At 40.4% G+C, this 14,299-nt stretch overlaps 1 protein-coding gene across 2 annotated transcripts in view; it reads right to left on the reverse strand.

Annotated features, from left to right (window-relative positions):
* The window catches only part of adam22 (ADAM metallopeptidase domain 22), a 308,389-nt gene that overhangs the window by 124,906 nt on the left and 169,184 nt on the right, over positions 1-14,299 (reverse strand). The window lies entirely within an intron of this gene.

Raw genomic sequence — 14,299 nt, forward strand, 5'->3', positions numbered from 1 at the left:
AAATTTGTGATTTTTAATTTGTCTTTGTGCAAACTATTGCTTGTCATTTGCTCCTAATGTCTTTTCAATTTAAAAATTTTCCCTTTAAAGGGGAACTGAAGTCATTTTTTAAACTTGCTTCATTTCTTAACGTGTTATTCAATTTTGGTTTTATTAACCTTATATCGTGACTCGTATTGGCATATCGTATTACACTTATCGACCTTTTCGGTTTTTAGCCATGTTGAATGTAGTGCGTATGGTCCACGGCAGGCGTCACTTATCCGCGCGATCTTCACGAGACTTGCGCAAGACTTCGAAACGTGAAGTGTCAGTGCCGCCATTTTGAAAACTGTTGACACAGTGGCCAGATCGCCATATCATTCCAATTTAGATTAATTTCAAGATTTGCCAGTTTCATTAACGATGGAGATTATTCCATACGACTTCGAACCAACGTGGAGTAGAGAAGAATTGGAAAGACGACAGGATAAGGACGAGTCCGTCACGCTGGTATTTGCGTCATTACTGTCGCACAATTTAAAACGTGCCAGATCAGGCGGCTGGTGGGTTTTCAAAATAATAAATACATATTATACTGAGCGCATTTCCCACATAATCCTCACTAAGGTTTTGGACAGCACTACAAAATGGTGTCCTCACTCTGAGTATGGAGCGATTTTGGACACAGGGAAAACTTCCGGCTTGATTACATCAGCGTTCGAAGGAGGGCACGTGTGTCTTTTGACAGCATTGGCAGATGTCGGTCATTTTGATTTCCGCTGTACGTTTTACTTCCGTCCTACGATGTCTCGCACAGGTCTCGTTTACAGCCACTGCTTTGACATATGGACTGATATTACATAGCATACAACCCCAATTCCAAAAAAGTTGGGACATGGTGTAAAATCTAAATAAAAACAGAATGAGAAGATTTGCAAATCATGGAAACCCTACATTTCATTGAAAATAGTACAAAGACAAAATATCACATGTTGGAACTGAGAAATTGTATTGTTTTTCGAAAAATTTCTGCTCATTTTGAATGTCAGCAACATGTTTCAGAAAAGTTGGGATGGGGCAACAAAAGACTGAAAATATTATATTTATATAATATTATTTATATATAATTTATTTTATTTATATACCACATATTAGAACTACATGGCTCCGTAGTAAGAGAGTCCGGGTGCTAAATTGGCCTGCTGCAGTCCAGACCTGTCTCCCTTTTAAAACATTTGGCGCATTATGAAGCGCGAAATACGACAAAGGAGACCCCGAACTGTTGAGCATCTGAAATTGTATATCAGGCAAGAATGGGACAACATTTCTCTTTCAAAACTACAGCAGCTTATCATCTCAGTTCCCAAATGTTTAGAGTGTTGTTAACAGTACAGAGATCCCAACCTTTCAATAAACAGATCTGTAGTCCGGGGCCGAAGAATCTGTAGTTTTCGGTTGCAAACTGTATGCGCATATATATGAGTGATTCCACGCTTATGGGTACTGAAATGGGGACATGAACTTATTCACCTAAAACCATTTCTTTTTTTACCATCAGGTCACAAAACATGTAATCTTTAATGAAATGTTAAAAGATAACTTTAATTTTCTGAGATGTAATAAAAACATATTTATATGCCAAAGTCAAGCCTATGAGTTCCAAAATGATGTCTGTTCCATTACTTCTGTTACGATTGTCCATCTCGCGTCTGTTACAAATTAATTACAATCTAGCTCTATACCATGTTAATCTTATTGAAAGAATGTGTATGTTTATTCTACTACACATGTTTATTAATTATATTTGCTAAAACATCACCTTCCTATGTTTCAGAAAGTAATTCTACATTGTTAAAATTGAGAATATATATGTCCACAACACTTCTGTTACGTTCTGACTTTGGCATATAAATGTTTTTATTACATCTCAGAAAATTAAAGTTATCTTTTAACATATCATTCATTAAAGATTACATGTTTTGTGACCTGATGGTAAAAAAAAATGGTTTTAGGTGAATTTTTAAAAATAAGTTCATGTCCCCATTTCAGTACCCATAAGCGTGGAATCACTCATATATGCGCACACTACGATATATTGTAATGTTTTCATGAGTGTAGAATGCACAGTGAAAGAGTACATTTGTTACTTTGCAAAATAAAAAAAAAAATGAAGCTTAGACAAGTCAATCCTTATGAAATGTGTTTTATTCCGATATATTTCTGACACAGGTCATTTCATGCCCAATCATTTTTTTTCTTGGTTCCAACTGCAGACTGAATTTTTTTTATTAAGTTGATTCTAGATCACAGTCATGAAAACTTATTTCATTCAAAGTAGTTTTAAGAATATGTCAACTGAAAGTTTGAACCCAAACCTTATCTAGCTTTGGCACTGGAACCATTTCTGAGGACTTACAACTACTGTTAATATCATATGTCATGATTTTGTTAATCTAAAGCATATTACATATCATTAAACCTGCTTGTATGGTTTGTAGCAATGGTTATAACAATTTCAATAAAATAAAATTCAGATCTGTCCTTTTTTACTTTATAACTAACCATATACAACCGTGCATTGTGCGAAATACATCCCCTTTCGCGAAGGAACAATACACGGCCATGTTGCTGTATATTTATCATTAAATTTCTGGTTATTCTTGCTCGGCTTCTCCATTGTCGGACGGCACTATCACGAATTTTGATTGGTCGAGTTCAAACCCGGAAGCGAATATCAACCAATCAGCAACGACGTATCACGAAAGCTTTGAATGATTCCCGCGGATTTCATCCTTCCGAAAATGCGGAACGGACTGAATTTTCTTCGATCATGGCGGAGTTCAACGTACCAAACAAAAATGCGGAACGAACTGATTTTTTTTTTTCCGATCACTGCGAAATTCGTAGTTTCGAATTAACTGGTCGTAGTGGTGCAAAAGTGGCAGAAAATCGTATAAAATACGAAAATTTCATAGTGGTTGGCATCTCTGACAGTAGAAATGATGCAACACAGCAGTAAACATGCCCCTGTCTCAACTTTTCTGAAAGATGTTGCTGGCATCAAATTCAAAATGAGCATGTATTTCTCAAAAAACAGTAAAATTTCTCAGTTTCAATATACATGTTGTCTTTGTACTATTTTCAATTAAATATAGCATTTCCATGATTTGTAAGTTATGGCATTGTCTTTATTTACAGTTTACACAGCGTCCCAACTTTTTTGTAATTGGGGTTGTGTTTCAAACACTCATAACGTGCTATAGCAGTGACAAAATAGCTGTCGGAAATGCATTCCTACATTTTATAAAATGAGAAATAGAATTCTGATGATAAATTTGCCTTTAGTTCCCCTTTAAAGAAGCCAGGCCTGAAGAATCAGGGCTGGGTTTCCCAAAAGCATCTTAACACTAAAAGCATCTTAAACTGCCTTTTAAAAACCATCTTTACGCCAACGTGGTTTTTCCGAACAGTAGTACTTTAGTTCACTTTTTAAGTTACGATGGCCCTGGATCACTTTCACAACAAGATCTCACTCGTAGCCGGATACACGCAATGCGCATGTGCCTCTGAGGAACTCGCAATCAATGGGTGAAAACCGTTGTTGAGTCTGCTGCCCGTATTCAATTCTTTTTCTTGTACATAGCAAGCACATCAAGTTAATTATTAAATATATACATAACATTGACTTTCAGTATGTTATGGAATTATATGTATTAAATGAAATATCATAATGTCACATTGATGGTGCCACATTTTAATCAAATTCAACTCTATTAGTCGGCAAGTGATTATCTAATTTCGTGTCATAAATGAGGAATTGCTGAACCTGTAACATTGGGTATAAAATAAATATATATACAGTACCAGTCAAAAGTTTGGAAACGCCCTGTAATTCAGTGGTTTTTCATTATTTTTTAAAATTTTCTGAATTGTAGATTAATACTATCAACATTATGAAGAAATATATAAATAAAATATGGAAATATTTGGTAAACAAAAGTGTTAATCAAACCAGAATGCTTTTATATTTTAGATTCTTCAAAGTAGGCACTGTTTGCTTAGATGACAGCTTTGCACATCTTGGCATTTTTTCAGTCAGCTTTACGAGGTAGTCACCTGGAATGGCTTTCAGTTTACAGCTGTGCCTTGTCAAGAGTTAATTTCATGCCCTTTTAATGTGTTTGAGACCATCAGTTGTGTTGTGAAGAGGTAGAGTTGGTATACAGTGAATGGCCCTATTTGAGTACTGTTCTAATCCATATTATGCCAAGAACTACTCAGCTAAGTAAAGAAAAACGACAGTCCATCATTACTTTAAGGAATGAAGGTCAGTCAGTCTGAAAAATTTCAAGAACTTTGAAAGTATCCCCAGGTGCAGTCACAAAGACCATCAAACGTTATGATGAAACTGGCTCTCATCAGGACCGCCCCAGGAAAAGAAGACCTAGGGTTACCCCTGTTGCACAGGATAAGTTCATCAGAGTTACCAGCCTCAGAAACTGCAAGTTAACAGCACCCCAGATAAGAGCCCACCTAAATACTTCAGAGTTCAAGTAGCACACACATCTCAACATCAACTGTTCAGAGAAGACTGCGTGAATCTGGACTTTATGGTTGAATTGCTGCAAAGAAGCCACTTCTGAGGAAGAGAATAGCTTGGGCTAAGGAACACAAGGAATGGACATTAGACCAGTGGAAATCTGTCCTTTGGTCTGATGAGTCCAAATTTGAGATTTTTGGTTCCAATCTCCATGTCTTTGTAAGACGCAGAAAAGGTGAGCGGATGGTTCCTACATGTGTGGTTCCCACAGTGAAGTATGGAGGAGGAAGTGTGATGGTATGAGGGTGCTTTGCTGGTGACACTGTTGGCGATTTATTCAAAATTGAAGGCACACTTAACCAGCATGGCTACCACAGCATTCTGCAGCGACATGCCATCCCATCTGGTTTGCGCTTAGTGGGCCCATCATTTGTCTTTCAACAGGACACTCGGTGCGTTTACATGCACATAGAGAAAATCGAATTTCTGCCGTAGCTCGATTGAAATCGAAGTTCTAAATGCCATGGATACACCTTTAGCTCGGCTGAAATCGAAACGAACTGGATTTCTTGTAATTGAGCTACGCGACCTAGATTATGCGATTGTAGCCGAGCTACTTAGTGCATGTAAACCCTATCGAGCTACGTAGTCGAGCTACTTACTTCCCTTCCGGAAGTGACGAGACCACAAGCAGGAAACGCAACAGCCTCGGTCGGCATGACAACAGTAGTAGTAGCGAGCAGCAGAAGAGGTCAGGAGGAACAAGGAGACAAAAAACAATTGAACTTTTTGTGTGTTTATTAAGACAAGTTAAATTGTAAGCAAAAAATGGACTTTAGAAAAATATACAATTGTGCAAAATGAGTTGTCTTACAAAACAGTGGTCTGCGCAGGACAGTTTGTAGCCAACAGGTGGCAATGACATGTGGTGTGAATGTAAAGTGGAAATCACTCTTCATGACGACAACCGGAAGTGTACCAACACGATGGGGCGTGTAGCGCCACCTGTGGCTCGGGTGCACAATGTACCTCACACAATAGCTCGATTTCCTTGTGTGCATGTAGGATTGGATTTCTGCTGGGACCCTTAGCTCGATTACCGACAGTAGCTCGATTTGGATGTGCATGTAAACGCACTGAATGACCCAAAACACACCTCTAGGCTATGTAAGGGCTATTTGACCAAGAAAGAGGGTGATGGAGTGCTTCGTCAGATGACGTGGCCTCCACAATCACCTGATCTAAACCCAATTGAGATGGTTTGGGATGAGTTGGACCGCAGAGTTGAAGGCAAAGCAGCCAACGAGTGCTCAGCACCTCTGGGAACTCCAAGACTGTTGGAAAACCATTTCGAGCGATTACCTCATGAAGCTGATTTGAGAGAATGTCAAGAGTGCAAAGCTGTAATCAAAGCAAAAGATGCCTACTTTAAGAATCTAAAACATATTTTGGTTTGATTAACATTTTCAAGTTTACTAAATGATTCCTTACGTGTTGCTGCATAGTCTGGATGACTTCAGTATTAATTTACAATGTAGGAAAAAAAATCACTAAATAAAAACATCGAATTTGAAGGTGTTTCCAAACTTTTGACTGGTACTGTATATCTATCAAAAAACATAGCCAGCTTGGCATTGTAGAGAACAGCTGAATCAGTCATGGCTGCATTCTGCAAATCCTGCAACTCAATCACAGGTAGAGAAACGCACACTGACGATGCAGTACTGAAACCACCAGAAATGGGTTGCTTCACTCAGAGGGAAGAATAATGGGCACTGAAATAGACCGCCTCTGCTAGCTCCACTTCTCTGGCCAGCAAGTCCAGTTTTGCCCGTTTAAGGCCCATCCACTCTTGATGGTGCTGCTCCCTTTGTTCATGCAGGTCTCTGAGCAGCTCTTGGCTGCACTGACACTCGGCCAGCTGTACTCTGGCTACCTGCAGACTAGGAGGCAGTCAGCCAAGATGGTCCAAGGGATGAGGAAGCAGTGGGGGTGGGGAGACAGGCGATGGCATAGATGCCGCCTCCTCACAGACATCAGTGCTTCTAGGTATGCTCTTTGCCCCAATATTGTGAAACACCGTTCTTCTGGGGTCAGAGTTCAAAGCACAAAAATTCTCAGTTTCAATATTTGAGGGGTTTTTTTTTCTTTACTTTTTTTTTAATGAAATATAGGGTTTACATGACTTCAAAATCTTCATTGTTTTTGTTTACACAGCGTCCCAACTATTTTTGGAAATGTGGTTGTATAAGGGACATTCAGCTCATGATTGGGTAACGATGACATGAGCGAGCACAGGGAAAATATTTTACTTCATTATTTAGCTTATTTGTTCATTCTTTCATGTGAATGTTCATTTAATTGAAAAATACACTTGGAATAAAATGTTGTCCAAAAATGTAAAATAGTTTCAGTTATTATACATGTAATGCTGAATGACAATACAACATTTTAAGCATTTTATATTTCATTGGTTTTTGGTTAAAAATGAACGCCATGTGGCCTCATCAACTGGATTTAGCAGCTACTAATGCTTTAGCGAGGCCACGTGTTACAAAGAAGCTCTCAGCAAAGTTGCTCCTGTTACCCCTTTTCCACCAAATCAGTTCCAGGGCTGGTTCGGAGCCGGTGTTCCGCTTAGCACCGCGAGCGATGGAAAAGCAAACTGGTTCTCAGCTGGCTCGCAAGTTGAACGAGTTGTGAACACAACTCGTTCAACTTGCGAGCCAGCTGAGAACCAGTTTGCTTTTCCATCGCTCGCGGTGCGGAGCGGAGCCACGTCATTACATCGCTGTATACGTCAGTTACGTCGCTGTATACGGAAATTACGGTGCTACGTTTACATAAACCTTGGCGCGAATATCAAAGCAAAAACAACACGGAAGAAGCAGCAGCGGCAACAATAATAATAATGGATGACTTCGCGTTTGTACAGCTGCTGCTTCTTGTTGCTTAAAAATGGCGATCTTTCACGGTCTTGTTATTGTTGTTGGTTTTAACAACTCTGCCCCCCCGCTGACGTAAGCGGTTCTTTCCTCTGGCCCAGTAGAGAGTTGGTGCTAGCCTGGAACCGGTTTTTCTGGCCCCAGAACCAGTTCTTTGTCAGTGGAAACAGAAAACCCGGTTCCAAACTAAGCACTGGCCCCGAACCAGCCCTGGAACTGCTTTGGTGGAAAAGGGGCATCAGAGTCCTTCTGACGAGTGTGTTCGGGAAAGCCACGTACAGAGACGACATTCGTTGCTGAAGAGCGCCTTTAAACTCGCTCTTAAGCCCTAAAATGCAATGTTATCGGGAAACCCACCCAAGCTTAGCAAATGTTATGTTACATTAATCATCCCATGTTGTGTTCTGATGTTTAACAAAGTGTATAGAAAATTGTTTTATTACTAATCTTTTTTTATAAAAATGTCCATGTCTCAAGGCATAAATTAATGCTGCCTAAAATGTGCTTAATAAAAAAAAAGTTTAAAAGAATCACCTGAATGGTTCCTGAATGTGGGTATTTTGTAAAAATCACATTTAGTGTAAAACATTAACATTTTTGAATCTTGCAACAAAGGTATTAGGATGAACCATGTTCCAAATTGCAAAAGGGGGGGAAGACACCAAATGTAAACATGGGCTATACATTAGTTTAAAATGTCGTCATCATTCACTTGCTTATACATTGGAAAAACGTTGCTGCTCACTGATTTGGAGTAGAGGACTGTTCTAAATAAATACAGCTAAAAGCAGAGATGGACAAAGTACCCAACTTCATTACTTAAGTCAAAGTCCAGATCCCACTGGTTAAATGTTACTCCGATACAAGTGAAAGTTGTCCAGTCAAATTTTGACTTAAGTTAAAGTACTGAAGTACTTGCTTTTAAAAATACTTAAGTATTAAAAGTACATTTTCTGTCAACACATTGTGTTCTTGCCACAACGATTGCAAAACCTAGCGCCGTTATCAAAGACAGAAATGTGAATTCACAAAATGAGCGCATGCTGTGCCATCATGGTGGTTTAATGTTAGGCTAGCTAGTCAGTGAAACTCCACCTGACATGCTAGCAAACTCTTTTCACACTTGAAATCATGTTGGGTAGCTAACACTACTAGAAAATAAACAGTTCTACATTGTTTATTTGGCAAGATTATGCTAAAACATTTCTGAAAGCACTTCAGATAAGTTAATGTTATTCATGTTAGCATAACGCCGTTTTTACATGCTAACTAACAGCGTCCAAGTTAACTAGCTATGTGTAAACGTTAGCCGTGGACAAGGCGACAGCAACTTGATGGGCAAATCCATAGAAAGTCATTTGACTAACCAGACTGCATAGCTATTTCAACGTTATCACTAGCTCTAAAAGCACAGACAACTTCATTGTAAGCTTTCTCTTGGAATAAAACGTTTATATACCTCAATATGCTTCTACAGGTTGGACAGCAAGTTTTTGTAGGCTGTGATGTGGTTTTTCGCCAAACATTTAAAACAAACCAAATCTTTAATCCTTTTAGAAAACTGAAACATGGATTCTAGGTAAAGCCATGAGTGTGTGCATTCCCCAGAAGAACCGCCTCCTTTCATTCTACCATCAACTGATCGTGTTAAATAATGCTGCTGAGAAATCACTGAACTTGATTTTATACAGTCTATGGACGTGACGTGACCCTTGTGATTACTGATCGGCTGTCTCAGTGTCACCTGTGAAAAAACATCCAATTTCAAAGCTGCTTCATAGTAACGAATAACGAGGACCTTGATAGAAATGTAGTGGAGTAAAAAGTACAGTATTTGTCTTTCAAATGTAGTGAAGTTGTTGTCAGTTTCCGAAAAAAAAAAATACTCAAGTACATATACTCAGTGTACTTGAAGCATATACGCAGAACCATGGCCTCGCTTTCGTTTATAAATGCCTTGAGACCTCAAGAATGGCACAGGAATAGTTTTAAGCGTTAACAATAAATTTAATATAGTAATTTTTACAATTAAAATGATTCATATAGGTAGCGGTCTGAGTGAATGACCTTGATGTCCGTAACGTCACAGCAGTAAGTCTATCGGTCTCATCGCCATTTCCGCTATACTAAAACACAGAGCTGACTGCAACTCCGATCCTCATTTTTTAGCTAATTTATCGCCATGCCACATAGATGTATCGCTGGCCGATGCAGCAACACGACAGAAGGTGGATTTACGTTGCATTCATGGTCCAAGAATGTTCAAACTGCAAAGATTTGGATGCGTTTTGCGAGAAGTTCACGGGCACATTGGGCGCCTACGAAGTGGTCTCTCCTCTGCTCTGCACATTTTACTGAAGACTCGTACGAGACCTCTGATCTGTTGAGGAGCGTTGGCTATAAGCCCGTACTGAGAGGGTGCAGTACCAACAATTAAAGGAAAAGGCAAGTATGTATTTATTTTAAAAGGAAAATGAGTTCAGTTGCACCAGTCCTCCTGGAGTGAGCCGAGAGTTGTTGCTAAAACCCGGGATGGAACGGGATGGGACATATCGCTCGGGCAGTGACCTCCCTGCAGTTGTTGCTAAAACCGGTGACGTCCCGGGTTTTAGTAATTGCCTGAGCCGAGCAGTAATGGTGGAATACATAGTATGAAGAAAAGAGAATGAGTGGAGCAGCTGTCTGATTTCTAAACTGGATATTGCTGCCATCTCGCCCTTACGTGGAAGAAGCGAATGAACGGAGAACTGAACGAACAACTGAAAGTCAGGCCCTGTCCACACGGCAACGGATTCAGGTGAAACTGATAAAATTGTTTATCGTTTCGGCCTGGCGTCCACACGGCACCGGCGTTTTGGGTGCCCCAAAACGAAATCTTTTGAGAACGGGTTCCAGAGTGGAAAGATCTGGCAACGGCGCCGTTGCGAAGTCGTCTGGATGAGTAGAACGGATTTGTTTACGATGACGTCACAACCACATGTGCTTCACGCCGGGTAGACGTGTAACGAACTCGGTGCGAGTTGTCAAGAAATCCTATAACTTGGTTCATGAAACGCGCTTACAAAATATTTTCACTGTGAATATTTGTGTAATGGTGCAAAGTGAGAGAGAGAGAGAGAGAGAGAGAATAGCCCTTACGGCAGAGTCAATCCTGCCAGCAAAAATAGGGGAAAAAAAGGAGCGATCTCACCTCTTCAGATATTGGTTTAAGTCCTACAATACATTCCTCAAAAAGGGTGTAGAAGAACAAATTAATCGATCAACGTGTAGCATTCAATTTATTCCGGACCATTAAAGACGCCGCCTTCCGCGTAGAATCATACGTCATCCTCGCCGCCATATTGGATAGGTCAAAGCGGAGAATAAAGATGCCTCATTCATGTGCTGCGTTTAACTGTACCAAGAGGTTTGCCGTCCAAACGAGATCACATGGGATTACCTTTCACAGGTGAGACTGGAAAAATACTTTTCATTGTATTTGGTCATTATAACGTAATTTTACGAACAGATTTTTCTGACTAATATGAAGTCTCGTGCATAATAGTTTATGCGCATGCATCCTTACTTGTATTGTTGTGGTGTCTCCAATGGGACCGTTTTACAGCGCACCTAGAGGTGTGGCATGTGTATTGCATCGTTTTCAGCAAGCGTTGCGTTGCCATATGGACCTGATATTTTACTGATCCGTTGCCCATGTGGACGCGAATATATATATATATATATATATATATATATATATTTTTTAAATCTCGTTGCCATTGTGTGGATGTAGCCTCAGATTGTTTTGAAACAATCGGCCCCAAGATCGGCCTTCAAGAAGCGAGAACACAGACGGGTAAGCTCCGACTCTCATTTGGATACAAAACAACATTCATTGTTTACCTGCATTTAAATTAATACATGTAACTTGTATTGTGTGTTTAAGTTAGCGGTATGAGATTATTTAATTTGCTTCAGAATGTGATTGTCTCAGTTCATCTGATTATTTAATTAGCCTTTTACGTTTTATCAGTGAAAATGCGTGCATGTACATGTATGTTGCACAAGTTATAGCACCCATCCTGTTTTAATGAGAGTCAACCCACAATCAGTGAAGTCAAATCAGTCTTAGTTGAGCAAGTCGGTAACGGTATTTCTTATTTTCACCAGAAATTATTTATTTATATGACTTTGGTCTATAGCTGTCAAAGGCCTCGGCCTTAAAACCGGTTACCGCTGTGACGTCACGCACTCAGGGCTGGCTGGCTCAGCGGGGCAACTCGAACGCCAACTTTGTGCTCGATTTTAACTCTCAAAAATTATTTTTATTATTCCCATTTATGCAGCATACAAGAGTCAAGGATAGAGATACTGTCCACTCAGAAATGTATTTAAAAATAAAGGTTCTGCGTATCTGCTTTAAGAACAGTATTCAAGTAAATGCACTTCATTACTGTCCACCTCTGGCTAAAAGGAATACAACCCCTGACAAAAAATATGGAATCATGACTCTTGGAGGATGTTCATTCAGTTGTCTTTTTGTAGCAAGAAAACAAATCAGATATGACACACAATTATTTTAACAGCTGAACATTCCGGCTTTGTAAAATATACGTCAAAAAAATTAAATGAAATTGTTGTACTTAATGGCACTTTTTAATATAAAGATCAAGCAGAAAAGATTATGGAATCATCCTATAACTTGCGTTTCTAAAACAAATACCCGCACAAGCCAAAATATGCAAATGAATCTACAGTTGAGAGTTAGTCTGGCTAACGCAACTTCAAAGCTCTGCGAGCATTTGGTCTGGCAAAGATATTAAGCCCAACTGTTTCCCAAAGTGCGTGGTTGACCCGCCTCCCTGAAATGCCTCAGTTTGCTACTGGTCGAAGCCAGAAAAGGCTGTGATGAAGCTTAAACCAATCACATCACTCTTTCCTCTGACGTATGTGACGCGACGGGGCTAACTGGTAGATTAAACTCTTACCGAAGCCGGTCGGGACCAAGGCGAAAACGTCCTTCCTTTCAATAAATACCTCCAGGGCTGCTCTTTGCTCCGTTTTCAATGAAAACTTGCTCCATGTTCGTAATGTTTCTAGTGAATGAAGCGCTTCCGGCATAGATTCTGTAAACAATCTATGGCTTCCGGTCGCAGTTCTACTACGTCAGTGCCTTGAACACGCCTCTACCCAGGGCCGTTGGAGATGCTCAAAGTTGATTGGCTCCCGATTTTTCAGGAGCTTGGAAGAGCTGTAGATAGCTTGCCTGGCCAGACTAAGCTCGCAACAGGCCCTCGTGTTGCGTCACGCTTAGGATGGGCGGGCCCAGGCTAGTTGAGAGTGCCTGTAGACCTTAACGAGCCGTTATACCTGGCTGATTGACAGCAAACACGGCCCCAACAAGAGAGCTGTCAGTTGAAACAATGGAAAGGATTATTATAAAACTCCTTAAAGAAGGGAATTCAACACGGAGTGCGGCAAAACACGTTGGTTGTTCCCAGTCAGCTGTGTCTAAAATTTGGAGCAAGTACGAACAAAATGTTCACGCGTCAGGACAGGAAACTCGAAGCAGTATGCCTTGAAAATAGAAAATGCACAACAAAACAAATGGGCAGAAACAGGAGTCAGTGTTTGTGACCCATTTCCTTTCGGCTGAAGGAAATGGGATTTACATACAGAAAAGCCAAACGTAAACCATCATTAACACCTAAACAGAAGAAAACAAGGTTCCAGTGGGCTGAAGACGCCGTCATGGACTGTGGATGATTGGATGAAAGTGATCTTCAGTGATGCCGTTCCAATGAAACATGTATAAAGACGACTGTCTGAAGAAAACGAGCAAATTTCCACAGTCAGTGATGATATGGGGTTGGATGTCAGGTAAAGGACCTCGGGAGATGGCAGTCATTAATTACCTCTACAATAAATACACAGGTGTGCATTGAAATTTTGGACACTCTTCTCTCATTCCATCAATCGAAAGTACTTTTGGTGGCGATGAAGCCATTTTTCAGGATGATAACACATCTTGCTGCAGACCAAAAAGCATTAAAACTGTTTTCAGGAAAGGCGGATCAACTCGGTGACCTGGCCAACAAACATCCGGATCTCAATCCGATTGAAAATTTATGGTGGAAATTGGGGGGGAAAGGTCCATGACAAGACTCTGTCTTGCAAAGCTGATCTATCAAATGCTATATGAGAAAGTTGGAACCTGACTGATGAAGAATATTGTTTTTCATTAGTGAAGTCCAGGCCTCAAAGAATTCAAGCAGTCATAAAAGCCAGAGGAGGTGCAACAAAGTACTCATCTCATTATCTGTAGCTGCTTTATCCTTCTACAGGGTCGCAGGCAAGCTGGAGCCTATCCCAGCTGACTACGGGCGAAAGGCGGGGTACACCCTGGACAAGTCGCCAGGTCATCACAGGGCTGACACATAGACACAGACAACCATTCACATTCACACCTACGCTCAATTTAGAGTCACCAGTTAACCTAACCTGCATGTCTTTGGACTGTGGAGGAAACCGGAGCACCCGGAGGAAACCCACGCGGACACGGGGAGAACATGCAAACTCCGCACAGAAAGGCCCTCGCCGGCCACGGGGCTCGAACCCAGGACCTTCTTGCTGTGAGGCGACAGCGCTAACCACTACACCACCGTGCCACCCACAACAAAGTACTAATTGTGGGGGTTTTTGAGGGTTTTTTTTCATGATTCCATAATTTTTTTCTTCTACCTGATCTTAAAAAAAGCGCCATTAATTACAACACTTTCATTAAATTTTTTTGAGGTAAATTTTACAACGTGAGAATGTTCAGCTGTTAAATAAAGCAATTTTGTGTCACATG

The sequence above is a fragment of the Neoarius graeffei genome, chromosome 19 (assembly GCF_027579695.1).
Source record: "Neoarius graeffei isolate fNeoGra1 chromosome 19, fNeoGra1.pri, whole genome shotgun sequence".
Lineage (NCBI taxonomy): Eukaryota > Metazoa > Chordata > Actinopteri > Siluriformes > Ariidae > Neoarius > Neoarius graeffei.